This window comes from Cyanistes caeruleus, chromosome 1 (genome assembly GCF_971803275.1).
Source record: "Cyanistes caeruleus chromosome 1, bCyaCae1.hap1.1, whole genome shotgun sequence".
Taxonomy (NCBI): domain Eukaryota; kingdom Metazoa; phylum Chordata; class Aves; order Passeriformes; family Paridae; genus Cyanistes; species Cyanistes caeruleus.
Window position 1 is genome coordinate 18,037,263 of NC_141701.1, and position 19,347 is coordinate 18,056,609.

Genomic DNA, 19,347 nt, shown 5'->3' on the forward strand with positions numbered 1-19,347 from the left:
CTCTGATTTTTAGCCTCTGCTGACTGTAGAATAGAAGAACACACCAGGCTGTGAAATTATAACTTTCCATTGCACCTAGAAATGAACCATTTTGATTTAACTGGAGTCAGTCCTTTTTGCTTTTACAAGTAAATACAGCATTAGGTTTGAGGCTTATGGAGATTTTGAGAAATTCACTAATTCTTGATCTCTCCATAGTAAATACATTAGCCTGTAATAAAAATTAATTATAAGGGTTGCAAAACAACTGTGAGAGACATACTTTATTTTACACATTTGTCTTTATTAAAGGTTCTGTATTATAAAAATTAATTAATTGCATTTTTCACATAAACTGTGCAAGAAAACAGAGGTAGAATTCATTATGAACTTAATTAAATTGATTTATATAATGACAAATAAGATGACTGGCAACATAATATTTCCTCTTGGACCAAAGGTGGTTAAAGAGATAATTCACCTGATGATAATGGGCTTTGAGATAACAAATGTTGGTTATTTGCTTCAGAGCTTGCTATGTCTCATGGAATTACCATACTAAAGTTATCATTTTTGTGAAAAAAATTAATTATAATTGCTTTTATCTAAGATGTGCTGAATACATGTAAAGCTGAGCAATTAATAAATATCATGTCTCGTTTGTGTATGCCATGGATTCAGAAAATGGCAAAAGAAATTTTTTCCTTTCATTTGTTTGTATGAAGATTTTGAGTATTCAGAAAAAAATGCAGAAAAATTGCATCAATACACATTAGCATAGAAGAGGTAAATTGACTCAAATTCCACTAACAACCCATTAGGAGACGCTGAGTGCCCCTGTAAAAAGTTGACAGATAATGGGACAAATTTATTCTGTTCTCTGCTCATGGAAAGAATTTGACCCTTAGTTTTTAATCTTCTTCAAAACAACAAACAGCTTGGAAAATAATTTTGGAAATTAATGCTGAGTTGCTCAGACAGGCAACTCTTTTTTTCTGGCTCTAATTAGTAATTTTCAACTAATTGAATGGCTATAGCATATAGGCTGGGAGACCTCCACCTGAGAATTATCAAAGCCCTCAGGTGTTGTCCTTTCCTTGGCTGTGGCTCAACTCCTCAAGGTAAAGGAGATACTACCACATCCAGGATAATGTTCTCAATCTCCAAATAGGCAATTACCCAAGAGGCTCTCCATCCTGGTGTCAGTAACACACTTGTGTGAGAGAATCTAAATTTGAAGCACAGACAAAGAAGCAGGAGACATCATATTTTTATATGCATGAGTTAATTCTCCATAGTTCCACTGCCCCTTCCCCCATTCATACAGGAAAGTCAAAAGGCCAAGCAGTCTCTTAGATGAGATACTGAAGAAGCATTCAATCAGGCACATGGATGTGGCACTACTTCTCTTTTCAGATTCTCTCTTTCTAAACTAAATAATTTAAAACACTCTGGATCCAAATCTCACTTGGATTTTTATATAAATAATACTAATAATTGTGTTCATATATAACCACTATCTAATTGTTAGCAAAGCACCACTCCTAGAACATATTCAGCAAAACCTTGATTTTGTGCTTTCTTCAAAAAGAAATAAATTCTTTCATGTGCATTTCAAAGGTTCTGTGGCTCATGTTGCCTAAAAGAAGAGCAGGAGAATAGTAAACTAGTTTAAACTTATTTTAAATCATTTTTATGATAAAAGAATTTAGCATTCTGATATGATAAATATAAATTGAGATTTTACTACAGATTTGTAGAATACTAAGATTTGGAAGATAACTTACAATTAAATCTCAATAAAAACAGAATTGAATGTATTATTCATAAGATTGTTTCTGAGCCTAAATAATAATAGTTAATTCAAGTTATATCAAGCACAGTGGTGCTGTGCTGACTAGGTCACTCCAATAGTGCCACTTCAGTGAACTGGTATAAAAATTGGACCTGGAAACTTCTGTAATACCATAAAATTGAATGTAGCACTGCATTTTTGCCTGACCTACTTTTCTGCAGTATTTCTGGAAGGTGTTAGTGCATTTGGTTTGAATGCATATGTAGAATTTAGAAGAGAAGGATAAAATATCTGATTCTTATGTTTTAAAAAACACAATATAGAATTTGATAGTTATGTTTATATTAATTCAATTTTATCACTACAATTTTTATTTAAATTTCATTTGGGTTGAAAGTAGATTCTCTGTTAAAAGCTGAATGTTTTGGCAAATGAATGTTAAGTATTACAGGAATTTTTGCAGCAGTCAAGATTATCAATATGATTTCCATTATCTATATTTTGTTCTTCATGTAAAAGTAATTATTACATTCATTTTAATCGGCAAAAATTTCTAGCGCAACTCATAGGATATTTCAGAGTCTATTAAAAGAATGAAAAGTGCTTTTACCCACTAAAAACCATCCATTCAAACAGGTCAGACCTCTGATGAAGCCCATGAAGGCAGATATCTTGGGTGCCAAGGTTCTTGTGCAGAGGTTTGCTGCTACTGGCTTTGTCCCTTGAGACCCCTCTGTAATTCACAGGTTGGACATTTGTCTGCCTAACACTGGAGTAAATAAATCTTTTAGGGACTTTCTTTTCCCCTGCACAATTGCCAAAAATGTCGTTTCTCTACAACCCTAAAAATAGCTGCCAAATGAAAAGAATATTGATAAATTACTTCAAACCAATTTTTGTTCTTATCCAGATAGTAATAATTTCTCTAACAGTAGAAATAGATGCATTAGGGGAAAAAATTCTTCTTTCCCATTGTTCTTACAGCACAAGGGGTGTGATTTTATGTCAAATGCATGTCTGTGGAGACACTGGTGCATGACTGTTGTTACTCTGAGTGGAAGACTGATTTAATGATTCTGGAAAAAGTTGTTGAAACGGGTTGGGTGTCAGTCTCTTCTCCCCAGTAACAAGTGGCAGGATGAGAGGAAGTGGCCTCAAGTTGCACCAGGGGAGGTTTAGATCAAATATCAGGGCCAAGCATTGCAACAGGCTGCCTAGGGAAGCACTGGAGCCACCATTCCTAGAATGTTCAAAAAGCACGTGGATGTGGCACTTGAGGACATGGTTTAATGGTGGAAATGGTGGCAGTGCTGGGTTGGTGATTGGACTCAGTGATCTAAGATGTCTTTTACCAGCCTTGGTGATTCCATGATTCTTTATCATGGAATAATAATGGTTCTAATGTCCCTGACTGGTGACTGGCACAAGTCCTGTAACCTGTAAATTGTCACGGGTGTCACCACACTTACTCTGTTGTGCATTAGGTCATGCATGAGTGTTTTTTGAGAAAATGGCTATCAAAAGCCTTGAAAATCACTCACATCTTCATGGTAATTTAGAAAGATATTTTCTTTTAGATGCAATCTTTTCTATATGTATTTGTTTTTATATATATAGTATAAAAGATTCATTTACTGTTATGTATTGCATACATCTCTAAGTATAAACTCCTTACCAAAAGCCCTTAAAGGCATGAAAAACATTTAACTTTATCTGAGACATTCTTACAATACAGAATTGTAAGAATTTTCATAAAACAGCCTGATACTAAGATCCCTCCCTTTAATTTCATAATATCTTACATTCATATGCATCAAGGGAAATTTAAGACTAATGCAATTAGTCTATTTTAGGACTACATCTGCAACTGCAGTAAGTGGTTACCTGGTTAGAAAGTCTTAGTGTTCTTTCTCTCTCTGTGTTGCATACTTGGAAGAAATTATTCATATTAGGCGTGAAACCAATTTTGACAATACACAGGTTTTGTTTTACTGCTCCCCTCCTCCCAGAACTACAGCTCTGTACTGTGTTCCCTGGCATACAGTGTGTATGTGACTGGAAGCTGTGGATGCTCTGTTTGGGAAGGCACAGGGGAGGTGGGCGTGCTTGTACCCACCAGAGTGACTTTTCTGAAGCTCTGTGGCTTCACCATTTATCGCAGGTGGCTGCTCTGGGTCTGCATCCGAGCATGTGAGAATGCAAATGTGTGATTTCATTTCCCAAATGAATAGTGCTTTATGACAAACACAACCCCTCTTCAATCCTGCAGATAGGCTCACGGTACCTACAGGAAATGGAAAGGTAACTTTGTTTCTCTCATCCACTTCATTTCCACTTTAACTTTCCATTGAAAATGTAGGTGTAGTCTGTCATCTTCTTCCCCAAAAGACCTGGCACTTTCCAAGGCCGAACTTAATCCAGCCAGGAGAGGGTGCCGGAGAACACAGTCTGCAAACAGCTCCCTGGGTAGTTCGTTCCTCAAAATGCAAACCAAAGTCCATTAAAGTTATTATGTTTTCTGTTATCTCTTTAATTCGTTCCCTTGCTAATTGAAGCTTCTTGGTATCCACTCTATGCAGTTCAAATGGTATATTACAAGTGCAGACAAATTATACCCAGATCTTTTCAGGTCTGGAATTTTGTTTAGATGGGTTTGCCTGTTATTTGAAAAATATTTAACATCCTCTAATGTTGAATCTGAATTTATGTCTCACCTGGATACCAGTTTCAAGGTTATGTATAAAATCATAGAACCACAGAATGAGAGAATCATTTGGTTTGGAAAATCTATCATCATTTGGATCTTTAAAGATCATCTATCCCTCCTACCATGGGCAGGGACATTATCCCCTAGAACAGACTGCTCTGTGGATTGTGCTTGTCCCATCCATCCTTGGCCTCGAGCACATCCAGGGATGGGGCATCCACAGCTCCTCTGGGCAACCTGTGCCAGTGCCTCACCACCCTCACAGTAAAAATTTCTTCCTTTTGTCCAGTCTAAATCTACTCTCTTTAGTTTAAAACTGTGGCCATCCAGCAAGCTCCTTATCCATCAAATAGTTTGTCCAATTTGCAAAAAAAAAAAAATTTATTAATTTTGTTAGCCTGCAGCCTAGAATTAGAAAACAGAAGTCTCCCAGAATGGGAAGTATCTAGATAAAATAGTGCACTACCTCACCTTTTAAATTAAAATGTTTCTGGTATTTTTAGATGCATGTACTCTAGTACATGCTTTCCTACTTTTATCAATGTTACTATGATCCCCTAAACCTCATAAACTGACAAACAGAGGTAATAATTAAAGAATAAAAACAAAGAAAGATGTCATTGCATTCAGGCAGACAAAAGGTCCAGGCTAATAACTATGACAAGCATAGTCCATGAGCATTCTTCTCCTATGCTTTAATTATTTGCAGAAGCTTCCACATTTACAGTCACATGTGTCCTCCAGCCTAAATAGCAGAAACACTTTTGTGAGATACCCATGAAAACAAATAAGAGAATTCTTTGCCATACTGTTAATGCTAACTGCATAATGATTTTTTTCAGGACTTAATAATTAACTCTATCACTTATGGAAAACTGTTTTCCAAAGTTCACCTGACTCTTTTTTGTTTGTTTTAATGTAGCTTTGCTTTTGAAATTATCCTTGCTTATTTTTAAATGTGTGTGAGTTTTCAAATGGAGGAACTTAGGTCACCTGGTCTGCATCAAGTTGGCAGAACAAACACCTAACTGGAGGCAATGAGTACAAATCATTGGTTCAGTCACAAAAGGGAGGGAAAGAGACAGCAAGGAAAACTTTTTGGTGTACAGCTCTGGGAATGGAATAACAACTACAACCTTCCTAAGATGCCTTTTCTACCCATGATGCCTGAGTCTGTAGGACATGCAAACATCCTTCCCCCAGGCCAAATGCCCTGCCTGGCACTGCTGCAACTTGCTTACATCCAGGGAATGTGCCAGAAACATCTGAGGACTGTCTCGTTTTTTCTGTTCTAGAGGTATGGGATAATTAAATAACTTAATTAAATTGATTTTTATTATTATCTCATTTTTAAATGCAAATATATAAAGTTTATTCCTAGAAAAATACATTCATTATATTATACATTATGTATGCAAATATATATAGGTTTATGTTATTTTTTCTCATTTTGACATGTTCACTTTCTAGAAAAAAAAAAAACAAAACACCAGACATCATTTTAAAATGTAGTGAGATGAATATAGCTATTACACTGTCACATTTTAGTGAAAATAAGCACTTGAGCCAACACTTCAACAAAATTCACTCTAAAAGTGCTCTCAGATAACAGATTTTAACTTCAAGACAAAATTATTGCTCTTGTACAAGGGGAAAAAGAAAAGTGATGCAATGGACATTTGGAGGACTTCAATCATAAGAGAAAAATTTGAACTGTTAGTCTACAATTCAGGGAGTATGAACAAATCATTCTGCCAAGTTCCATTTCACTAAAAACATCACTTGCCAGTCAAGTGCTTACCACTGGTGAGAACTGTGATAGATTTCAGTTTTGAAAAGGGATGCAAGAGGTTAAGAAGAATGAAGCTGCATCCCAAGGAGTCAAATGAATGTGCCAGGAACCAGTCCCTGGCACAAGGGCTGACTGGCACAGACACAGCCTGTTACTAATTCCCAGGCAGCAAGGGTCCTTGCTGCAGTCTGGAGGGCAGCTAGGGTGAAGAGTCTAAAAAGGTAGCTTTTGTTCTGGCATTTTCCACTAACATTCAGCTGACAGCCGCCCATGGTGATGGTCTCATCCCAATTCCTCCCCCCCTCACAGTCTGAACCAAAATGATCATTTTTCTACAAACTATCTGTAAACTATTCCGGCAGAGAAGAGGACTAAGAGTCAGTGTGGATTAGTTAAGAATAAATTATGTCAAGCCAATATAAATTCTTTTCTGACAGGGTCACAGGCATGTGGGTAAGAGAAACAGCTGAAGTCATATATTTTGATTTTAGTACTTGTGACACTGTACTGACAGTGCATTCTCAAAGCAAACTAGGGACACATGATAGAAGTGGAACTATCTTTTACTAGATGTGAAACCAGTTACAAAATAATACCAGGAGGACAGTTCTCAATGGTTCGTTGTAAAAACAGCAACATGTATTTCAGTAGGGTCCTCAGGGATCCATCCTGGGTCTGGCAAACAGTTCCATTAGTGGCCTGCATAATGAAATAATGACGATATTGTTAATATGCCGACAACTCCAAGATGAATGGGACTGTCATAGCTTTGGAGAATGCTTAGAATTTATAATAATCCTCATAATTTACATCATCTGAGAATAATATGATGGTCATTTTAAACAGAATAAATGAAAATAAATTAAGAAATCATGCACTGAACAGAATGAGGAAGAACTGACATAAGCAGGGGGCAATAGTCATGTGCATAAAAAGTTGCTAAAAACATTGCATTCTGTTCTTCATTGTTGTGGAAGACAGGACAAAAAGTAGTGACTTTAACACGTTAGCACAGAAAGTTCAAACACCAAGTAAAGAGTGGAAGAGTAATGTAGTTGGGGAGATTATGGAAATCATTGCTGGAGACTTCTAAGAGCAAGTTAGACATGTATCTACCAGAATCAGCGTAGGTAGAGTTGAAATTCTTACTCCTAGAATAATTTCTATTACCATCTAGAGAACATATTTATTATTTGCTATATTCAACAGAGGAGAAAACCAAACCACATACAGACTGATGATAGAAAGAAACTTGATTTCTTACATTCAGCAACAAAAAATCTGTGTGTCACCAAGTAAGCAGATGCCTGAGCCTCTACACAGTCTGAGGGATGCACAGGCACACCTTTGCCTCTGCAGAATCAAAGCTTCTCTCATGCTGCTCCAACACTCCCATAAGAAGCAACAGAATAAGATACTATTTGACCACTTAGAGCATTTCAAATGCATTTACAATTATTAAAAAGACAATTATATTTGCCAAGATCCAGAACCTGCAGGACATGATAAAATCATTCTGTTATTTGAAATACTAAAGCAGCTTCCATGCAAACTTCCTAATTACTCTGAGGAGCAAGGTACCATTTAACTTCATTACTCCACAAGACAGAATTCAAGTTTATGTAGTATTGCCATTATTTTAAATATTTAATGAGGTTGCACTCTTAATCTAAAAGCATTTTCTGAGTGGGAACAATTCCAAGTATGACTTCATACTGTTCATTTTTTTCCTAGTCCTATTTGGAACTGTATAGGGACTTCTAACAAGAAGCCAGAGGAAACCCACAATGTCTTCAATAAAAGCAGGCATAAGTGATCATTAAGGAAAGCTAGAAAAGGCATCCCATCATCTGAGAACTGTGAAACAGCCAGGAGTATGAAAACCATTTGTGACACATTATTATACAAAACCAGTAAGAGAGGTAATTACTCTCCCTATGTCTACAGAACATGAAATTCTAATTGAAGAAGTAACACCACCTCTGCTGATGCTATTAGTTGCCTGTCATTGAAAGAGGGCCTGTCAGTGAATGTTCCCACCTTAAAAAGCACAAAAAAATCTACTAACTTCTGAAATCCCTTCATGTTCTTAGATAAATACAAACTTCAGACTTCTGAACTAGTATTTCTTACATATTGAAGTAGACAGAAGATGGAAGGAGAAACTGCACAGTACTTGGGATAAGATGAATTAGGGAACCCTGAAAATGTAGCGAATTATAGGCTGAATGATACAAAAAATATAGCCGAATACAGTGATTTTAGTGAGATTAGATGCTGTAGGATTAATGATATGTACATAATTTTGATTTGTGATAGACTGTGAAAAGGAAGTTTTTTTAGGTGCAAGGGAAAGGCACCTTCCAATACATATTTGGGGCAACAAATAAACCAATATAAAAACTTATATAAAATATATATATAAAACCTAGAAGTACCTGTATTTCTGTTGAAGCATTGCTAAACCTATTTGTGAAGATTCCCAGTTGGCAGCAAAAGCAAGGGATTCTTTAAAAAAAGAATTTTGAACTCAGCTCTGAAATCAAAGCTGTTGTCAGCATGTTCAGGCAACCTCTAAAGATAAAATGCTCCTTCATTATGAAGCCCTGTATTCTCCAGCCACATCCAGTTTCACCTGCTGCAGTGGAGAAGGGAGTTCCTCTGGAGGTCAAGATCAGGTCACAGATACAGACTGTTTGCAAAAGCACTGGAGTATCTGATGAGAAATTGTATCATGTCCCTGAGTCAGGAACATGAGAACCCACACCAATCAACAGCATACAAAACTTGGTATCTTTGGGCAAGAGTACATCACAGTTGTTGGGTTTGACCCAAGTCCCTCACCTGATGTTTGAAGTAGATATAACCTCACCACTTCAGTGGTGTCCCCCAAAATCCATTTATAAACCCAAAAGTGTTGCCATGTACCAGGAATGAACTGAACAATAATCTCCTATTTGCTGCTCTGTTGCAAAGAGCAGATGTTTCACCATAACTTCTCACAATGAAAAGTAAAAAATAGTTTGTATGTATATAGAATCAGAGGAGCCAACCCTCCTTTTACATTACATTTAAACTGTAATGAAAACTAAATTATTAAATAACAGTATTAAATAACAATATTAAATAATATTTCTATTATTCCTAAATAGTATTAGAAAGCAGTTCTAATACTCTAATCCATTTCTTCCTTCTTTAATACTCATTTCTGTATTGGATATCTGTATAAACAATTTATGGTTCAATGGCCTTTTTTTTGCCAGATAATTGCTCACCCTATTAATGTGTGTACCACTTAAAAACAGTGGTGACATGAATATGCAAGCCCTCTCTTTCTATTTGGTATTACTTTTAATGTGAAACTAACATAATTGTTTGGCACAGCTTGTGGTATTTGCTTACAGTAGGCTTCAGCAGGCTATATTTCATTTTGTTACAATCTCTCTCTTGAGTCCAGGCTCAAAGTATGTTTCTTTTAACTCTACTGATACCAACACTGGGTGTTATTCAAATATTGTTTATGAAGATTTTAAGTTATCTTCCAGCTGTGATAGAATTTTAATACTGATCTGAGGGCAGATCCTGCAGACTTGCCATGAGCAGAATGGCAGTCCTTGCATCAGTCCTGCATTCGTGGCATTGTGCATTGATGTGGCTTAAATCTGCCTTCCATGAAACTCAAGACTAATCTTTTTGAGTGGGTTGAGTGGGTGCTCTTGACTGATTAAACTCAGTTCAAACCCACACTAAACACTAATGATAGTCTCTCATAATGACTTGAAAAATATCTACATCAAAATGAAAATTACAAGAAAAAATAAGAGATATATAGAATAAAGGGAATAAAGGGAATCTACCATTTACCATACTAAAATACATTCTATACACTTTTTGAACAAAAAATTAACACTTTCGAAAGTCTGAACCTTCATTGCTTATCCCTAAAATAATGTAAAAGGCCCACTGACCACCTGACATCTAGATTAAGAGAACAAAGTACAAGGAAAACAGGAAAACTAATGTGTAGAATAGAAAATTTTTAACAACATATTGATTTTGTATCTTCTGAAATTCCTATCAACAGTGAAATGTGCAATAACTGTATTAATTCAAGTCCCTCTTAGTATCTACAGCAATTCAAAGCTTAGGCCTTACTTTTGGTAGGAACTATGGGCAGAAGATAACCTGTCAGCTGTGCTGGCAATTATGGGTATACAGGGACTGTGGGTTTGAATCATATTTCAGAAATATTTGGGCCCAATCCCTTAGTCTTTCCTGAACTAAAGCTTGCCCAACACCATTTTGTGCTGCAGCAGGGCATGCTGAAAGCCACTGGTGCCAGGTGGCACTGTACCCAGGGCAGCTCCCAGGGGGAATGGGGTATGCAATCAGCTCTGACACGATTCCTTCCTGGCCCTACACTTACACAGATGCCCCTGCACTCAAATTCTAGGAGGCATTTGTTGCAATTAGCAATTAAATTGAGCCGAGGGACTGGGTGTCAGACATGTGCAGCTGGGCATTGCTGGCTGGGTGCCTCCAGCCAGTTTGGAGCAGCACAGAGAGAGCCAACACACATCTCAGCAGGAGTTCTGCCCCCACCACAGCCAAAGGGCACTGCCTGCAAAACACAGCTGAGGCTCAGCAAAAAGGTGAGGGGGGCTGATGTAGTCTTGCACTGTTACCCATAATTCATGGCTCAAACTGCATTCAGCTCTTTCGGCTTAACAACCACACTATAAATCAACACCATATTTGACACGGTCAACAATTCATTATCAGTAGGAAATATTTCCATGTTTATCTTGTCTTCTTTTAGAGAAAAATGAAATAAAATTGCAAACTCAGAGTGTAAATAAAATTACCAAAGCAGATGCAAAATTAGGATTGAAATTCTCATTTCTTCTTGACATTTATAAACATGAAAAATCTTCAGCACCCCTACAAACATACATCTTTCCTTTAAAGTGAGGCACTCTTATTTATACCCTTCATGTATTCAATGTTCTCAAAAACTTCACAAGGCTTTGAATCAAAGCAGTCCCACTACTATTTATTGACAATTGAGGAAAATTTGATATTGCCGAAGTAGATGCCTAGATTAAAAGAAAAAAAAGGAAAAAGAAAAGAAGAGAAAAAAAAAATGTGGCATTTGCCTTTTAACTGCCCAGTTGGCACACTTATCTTACTGAAAGGGAATGAGAGGATGATAACAACATACCTTATTCACATGTTATGTGGGAGGATGTTATCAAGCAGAAATTACCTGTCAGGAACCATACACAGGTTAGAGAAATTTGTGAACTACAAATACACTGCTCCAAAACTCCAAAACCAGTGATTTTGAATCCATTTAGTAATTCCATTTGACTGTTTAAGAATTTGTAGCCCAACTGGCATCCTGATAATCTTTCTGATGTTGAAGTCATTAAGCTCAACCATTTACTTCTATTAACATTACCATCTATTATTTATATGAAGTAGCATTTCAAGGCCTTGTTCAAGATCACACTGAAACAGATACAGAAAAAATAGACAAAAAGGCCTTGTCCCTGTTCACAATTCAACCTCCAAACCTTCTCAGAGAGTGCCTATGTGGACAACACTGCTGGCTAAGTGTCCAGCCAAGAATGTCAGTAAAGACAGAAAGGAACAAGAGCAGGAGGAGAAGAGTAACTGTGTTATGCTCCTTGGCTTTTATATATCAACACTGTGAAGTTGATAGACGCAAGACCAGGCTCTAAGAATAAGATCAAAATATAAATACCATAACATCACTTGAATAAATTAAAAAGAAACATTTCTGGTTCTTCATCTGAGCTATTCAAGTTTTCATTAACTAGTTTACAGAGGAATGCACATATATAAATTCCTACTTGTTCAATACTGAACCTCACTACTGAAAAATTCACGTATATCCCAAATCTTATTATCAAAGCAACCCAGAAGGACTAATAGAGTGCTTAATAAGAAGATTAGGATAAAAGACTTTGCAAGACTTTTGTTTTCAAAGGCTACTTGGTGGTGGTGGGAGGGGGACAGTATTATTCACATTTTTGCCATTTTAAAGGTCCAAGGTAAAAAGCTTCTGCTTTGACCATTCTTCTGCTGTTACCTTTGAAATATGGTTAAATTCAATTTAGTTATCCTGAGCTCAAATTACAATGCTCTGCTAATACAGTTTATGCTCTTCCCTGAAGCTGGACAGCTACTGACAATGGCAATTATGTACAGTTTATGCTGGTTTTCTTACTTCAGTTGCAGTTAAAATAGATTTGTGCTCCATTTATGGAGCATGGGAAATCATATTATTATTTGACCAGCAGTGCCTCAGATCACATGTGTACCCTTGCCATCCTTTCCCCATTGCCTTGTGTTTGCCTCCCAGGGACTTAGAACCCGTTGTCACCTCCTGTATCACTTCTCACTTGGCTACAGCACGTGCAGTGCTTTCTGGCTCGTACCAAGGAGCCTGTGGGGACATCTAGATGCCATCTCCTTCTGCACCATCATGATATCTCATTTTGCCTTTCTCTCCTGAGTGAATGTTTTTATAAACTGATGAAATTTGTACCGGTTCCTGTCATTACATTTTGGCAGAAGCATGTGGTAATTGGCAAGGCGTTACTTTGATTCAAAGGACAGAGCTCTTAAGAACCATGTTAGACAACAGGTCAGTGAGAGTTCATACTTTTAAACATATTAAATGTCTTCAACTAATTTTGAGCTCACTTTAAGAGCTCTGCAAGAATGTGCTTCAATTCCTGGGAAATTTTCTGATATACACATTTTACTGCATCCTTTGCTTTTCCCACAGTGAAGCGGATTCAAAATCAGACTCTTCTCTATTTGCATGCTAAGAATACAATAAAAGTAGATCAGAAATAATTTTTTTACGCATCAGAACACAGAAATCCAGTTAAGTCTGCAAATTAAATGAGCAGACACTTCTCAGTAACCTGTTTTGGGGTAATAAAAATCCTTTCACAAATGACACTTGTACCCAGACAGAAATAAAAATATCCAAGCTGCACTTTGGATTCCCAATCAAATGCTTTTTCTGTCCACTCTGTGATGCAAAGGCTATATACTATAAGCCTCTCTGTATCTTCATAATTTCATAGAACATAAGGTTCTGAGGAAAATCAAGCAAGATACTAAATAATTTCCTTGATAACCTAGGAGATGAAGCACTCAGAAATGATTAACTGCTGAATACCACCACTACTTACTTTCTCACTTATTCTGACTTGATATAAAAAATATCACTCAGATCCACCACGTTTGTGTCCTCCAGCTTAAATACTTTTATCCAAGATAAAAGTAAACACTGGCCCCAAAGCAGAAAAGCTTTCAAAATGAGGTAAGAGCCATTGTGTGTGTCTGTCTCTGACCAATCTGCTTCCCCTGAGTATTCAGGTTTCAGCAATATCATACCAAAACCTAAACCAATTAAGGCTGAAGATTACACCAGGACTCATCTACCAGAAATAGCAGCACACTCTCATCTTTTTCAGGACCTCACCACAGCTGCATCCCAAGCTCTACTGCAAATCTGTATAGAATTTACATTATATAAAGAAGCCATATGTTGCAGTAGGATACCATTATTGAGCATAAATAGTTGGATTTTTTGAATCATAACAAGGCCACTCCTAATCTTTTACATTGGACCATGTACTAATCTTCTCAGAGATTATCAAAATATGTGTCCTGCTATGTACAACCATTTATGAATTAGAAAAATTAGACCTATATAGCAATACTAGATCTTGTTCTGTTGCAGCTGAGGCACAGCTAAAATCTAAAACACAGAATATTTCTCTGCCACTTAAACCGCACATCTACAAACTAACAGAGTTTGATGGGAGTGCCTGTTACAGTAAGTAATGGAAATCATTTCTAGAAAGACTTTTTTAATGGGTTTACACTACTTCAAAAGCAGATCAAATCTGCACTTTAACCCAAATTTCACATATTTACCAAACTGTTTGGATGCAGAGCTGAGTCATGAGTTTTGGCAGAGTTCTGGGACCCCTGGGGAGAGAAGTTTAAATCCAGGCAGTTGCTGGCCACATACCAGTTGCTGTACCTCCACCTCCACAGATGTGCCTGCTTGCCATGACTCTGCCTCTGTATATCTCATAACTTCACACAGTAACTTCAGATGCCTGAAGTCAGACAAGTGAGCCTTTCTACATATATAGGCTGCTTCACGAACATCTGAGAGTGCACAGTGCTTTAGGTTGCTTTCTGGCTTGCATTTCACTGAATAGTACTGACAGGGATCTGTCTAGTACAAACAGATCACAGGACTCTTATCAGAAGTCAGATTAAATAAATGTCTTACAGAAAGTAGGATATCCCTTGAACTCTTTCCCAATAGTACTGAACACACTGTTCCAGCAGACATCTTACACTGTGTACACAGGCAAGATCCCTCCCAGATTTCAGCTAAATATTCCACTTCTTCTGCATTAGTTCTCTTAACCACAGTCTAAATCTAAGAACTCATATTGAGATACTGGCTACTAAGGGCTCAAAGCATTTTTCTCAGATTTACTTTCCAAAACAGTTTCCCTCCTGTTGGCAGAGCTTTATTATTTGTCCCAGATGTTTTTTCTTTGAATTTGCCTGCAAGTTATAAAATGTCACTATTCACTCCACGAGCCTTTCTTACATGATATGCTTCCTGTAAAGATGTCCTGATATCTATTACTTTTATTTTTAACCTACAATTTGTGTTGTCAGAATCCTACATTAATTATTCTATTATTTTGCCCAAGACCAATATGAAGCAATCCTTCCCTTTTTCTGTTTTCTCTGTCTTATAATGATATTCATTGTCTTCTCATCTTTCTCTTATTTTCTCGTATTTCTGAAAGAGGATGAGAGAATTTTTCCAGGTAATTCTCTGCTGACCTCTAATGTAAGCTATTGCTGTGAAAATGGTTAGCTCCAGATGGTCTTTTCAGCATTTGTGAAGTGTTTGAGTGAGATCTGCTGATATTCTGCAACCCATCTGAATTGGAAAACAGGATCGACACATTTGATAAGCAAACTTGTCTCAGCTGGCAAAGTACAAATGCTTTCAAAGTCACCAACAGAAGCATTATCAGCTATGTGCCTGCATTAATGAAATCATATGGTCTTGGGATTACAGGGCCCAGCTCTGCCCTCTGCCTCATTCATCACTGAACCTCAGAGGGTGACGTAATTCAAAACCAAAACATGGCCTATGGCCAGTACAGGTATTGCCTGCTCTTCGTCAACCTGTGAAAGCACAGTGCTAAAATATAAAAGAAAAACTCAGACCCATGAAACTGAATCTAGAGAGATTTAGGCACCAAAACTCTCCAGTTCAAAGTAACTTTGCGAGAAAGCCATTTAACCCTAATGAACCGAAGATCACAAAATATGTCCTTGGTTTCCATCCCAAATGCCCACAAGTACTTTCAGTATTATAAAAATTTGAAACAGTTCTGATCTGAGCTATGAGCCAGCCTGGTTTTGGACCAGCATTGTTTGAGTGATAATCTGAGTGTGGAAGCATTCACTTCTCCACAAAATCAAATTATGCAAGTATATGCAACTACCAAATGATGACAGCATAAAAATAGCAAAGGTGCATGAGGTGACTGTTGAGTAAGAATTCACATAAGGCAGGAATCCTTGTTCAGCCTTTTAATTATTTTAATTATTACACACACACACACACACACAAAGAAGAGTTCCACTTCTTTTGCCACCTGGGATGACTACTGTCTCTTGACTTCCTACAAGTCCTGCTTCCTTCCATTCTGAAGGACTGGTTGAAACAAAATGAGCCCCCTTGCTGAAGATGAGTTACTACAGAAAAGGAAAATTCATAGAAACAGAAAGAAACATTAAAGGCTGTACCACAGAGAAGGTCGCAGTCGTGACTCGGTCTCTCCTGGCAGCATGAATAAACCTCTTGTGTGGAATGGTGCAAAGGTACTCTTGTACATACTGCTGAGCTCTAGGTGATTCCCTCCTGAGTATGTTATGGGTTTTGCTTATTCTTCCAAAGTGCCCAATTCTGAACTGAGGTATTTGGGTACCTAATTAGGATATCGAAACTTTTACTGTACAGCTTTCCTGCTGTTATTCTGGCAGCTCATGAGCAAGTCTACTACACTGCAAGAAAGCAAACTGGAAAACAGTTTTTGTGGATGTCTTAAAACAATGTGCCATCAGATGGAACAAATAAACTTAGAAAAACAAATTTCACAGAAAGCTTTGCAAAAACATCAGGTGAAGCTTTTCTCTCAGCAGTTCAGATGTGGAAGTGTCAATGCAATGTGTGCCTTGTGCTGTGCTAATGGACACAGCTAGCTGCTGGCCAGCAAAACTCTGCTGAATTAGAATCCCATCCCCCTCCCACTGAGAAAATTCAGAGGCAGCAGCAAAACATAGTCTGTGATCTTCTCTATTTCACCACATCTTCTCTCCCCAGCAACTTTCTTCTGGAAGAGCACTCTAACAGAATGAAGAACTTGGTAGCAAAGGCCGGAATAAAAACTGCTTCACATACCTTGTTCCCCACTCAGGGAGGCATAAGGTCTAACCCCAGGGCCTGGCACAGTGCCCAGCCTGCCCTGGCAGCTCCTGGCGTCCTGGAGCTTCTGCTGAATCTGTAGCCCTCTGCAGCTTCCCAGAGAGCTGGTATTTTTCAGGAGGGAGCAAAGCAAGGAAAGGCTAAGAAGACATTGTGTTCTGTAGGTTTTCTGAGGCCCTTATGAATGCATAATATTTTTTCTTTACAGCAGATTTCTTCAGTTACACACTGGTTATGAAATTATAAATTAGTTTTATAGGTAGTGCAGAGATCCTGCTGGTAAAAGACATGAGAGAGAAATAAGAGTGATATCACATGTTCATATCAAATATGTGTTCCTCCCAGTACTGATGATTAACTAGTGCAAAGAAAAAATATTTTAATAAGTGACTTAAAAGTGAATCAATTCATCAATTACTGAAAAGTGACTTAATTCCTCAATATTTATAAGATATACATGACTGTAAGGGGAAAAAATGTTTTCTTGAAAGTTAATGATTGTTTTATGATTTATGATAAGGCTATAAATCTCTATGACAAGAGGAGAGAAGATCAAAGGGAATCACATCCCATTATGAATCCTGAGGCAGCCTGAAGACTTTGTTTCTCGTATCTTGTTTCTTGGTAAGCCAAAAATTTGAGCTTGAAATGGAAAAAGATAAAACAGGCTCCGACAATTGAATCAGCAGCAGCAGCAGCTCTGGAGCTGAGTTACTATGGCAATGGCAGTGCTGCTGCACAGCTTCTTCTTACTCTTACTATTGGTACAACAGCTTTGCAAATGTACCTGGGAAATTTCCACCCCACGTGTGCCACGGGTGGCTTGCAGGAGAATCCCACAGTCTCAGGTGCCCTGATCTCTGCTGAGTGGAAAAGCAAGTTTGTGTAATTAAAATATGACTTGCAATCTTCCATGGAAACAGTCTGAGAGCAGCAGGGAAAGGTCCAGAATTCTTCCTGATCTTTTGTGGCAGGATGGTAGATGCCGGTGCTTGGAAGATATTTTATACTCACAGAATTTTTATTACAGGAATTTTAGGCCTTTTTTTTTTTCCCCAGCTGTAACTATCTCACATCTCTGAATTATAGATGTCTTGTCACTGCCAGGGAAGGATGGTATCATCTTTTTGGCAGAGCATAGCTTGGAGCTCTACATAAGTAATGGATCTAATTCTGATGCCAGGTTAATAAATTAGTAATTATGACTCTTTGGATATACAACAATCAGTGCGTCAGTACTTACCAGAGTCCTCTTTCCTCTTCGAGGTCTAGACAAATGCATCACCTTTCCTGCTACTGATGCTATACTCTCTGCACTACACATTAAAGGCACATTTTCTCTTAATTATTTTTGAGACGGTATTTAATATTTATGGTCTAATAGCAAAGAAAATTTCCCAGCAGAAACTGGGGCCCTTTATAGGTGTCATGGGAAAATTCACTACATCCCAGCTGAAACCAGGACAGTAGGAAGCATAAATATAAAGGGAATCTTTGCCCCAAAATATGATTGCTGGAAATACAACTTCTGTAAGCACAACTGCTGTAAGCTTATTAAGTCCTATAAGCAGACATACACGTGGAACCTCAAAAGAGTTTCATATTCATATCCTTTTTGTGGAAAAACAGTCCTTTTCACCCATTGTGCACATATATAGCCCAGACTGTAGTCCTGCTAATGCCTGTTTTTTAAGTAGACCCTCTCTGGGGAGCAGATGAACAAGGTTACCACATGTGCATTAATCAATAGGAGGGTCAACGACAATTACCACAATGAATGATAAGAGAGAAAATACCACAATTAAATACACTATGCAATGTATTAACTGAGAACCAAGCACGTTTTTATGTCAGAATCACATAAGTTTTTGTCTCTCTACATGTTCCATAAACATATGTTACTGAAAAATAAGAGGAAAAAATCTTCACTTTAGGAAGAAATTCTTCACTGTGAGGGTGGTGAGACACTGGCACAGGCTGCTCAGGAAGGTTGTGGATGCCCCAGCTGTGACAGTGCTCACGACCAGCTCGGATAAGGGCTTGAGCAACTCGGGTCTAGCGGGAAATGTCCCTGCCCATGGCCGGGGAGATTAGGAGCAGATCATTTTTAAGGTTCCTCCCAAACGCTTAACAGTCTACGATTCCACGACTTAGAAGCAGAGAAACGTGACGATGCGTTTTGCCAAGCGTACGGCCATACATCCCTCATATTTGTCCTGGCATCACCTGCCCTCTGCCCGGTTTCCTTATGCCCGGCCAGGACCCGGTCAGCGGGCAGGGGGTGCCGGAGGCGGCGCGCACCTGCCCGGCTCCGGGAGCGGCTCCGGGAGCGGTACCGGGATCGGGATCGGTACCGGGATCGGGGGCGGCTCCGGGCGCGGTACCGGGAGCGGGAGCGGTACCGGGACCGGGATCGGTACCGGGATCGGGGGCGGCTCCGGGCGCGGTACCGGGAGCGGGAGCGGTACCGGGATCGGGGGCGGCTCCGGGAGCGG

The 19,347-nt window shown here is 38.3% G+C and overlaps 1 protein-coding gene across 2 annotated transcripts in view; it reads left to right on the plus strand.

Annotated features, from left to right (window-relative positions):
* SYBU (syntabulin) overlaps positions 1 to 19,347 on the plus strand; it is a 79,061-nt gene that overhangs the window by 20,321 nt on the left and 39,393 nt on the right. For both annotated transcript variants that reach the window (XM_086880166.1, XM_086880165.1), the window contains one exon: positions 17,373 to 17,476. The gene's annotated coding sequence lies outside the window, so the exon portion shown is untranslated. The remainder of the gene's footprint in view (positions 1 to 17,372; positions 17,477 to 19,347) is intronic.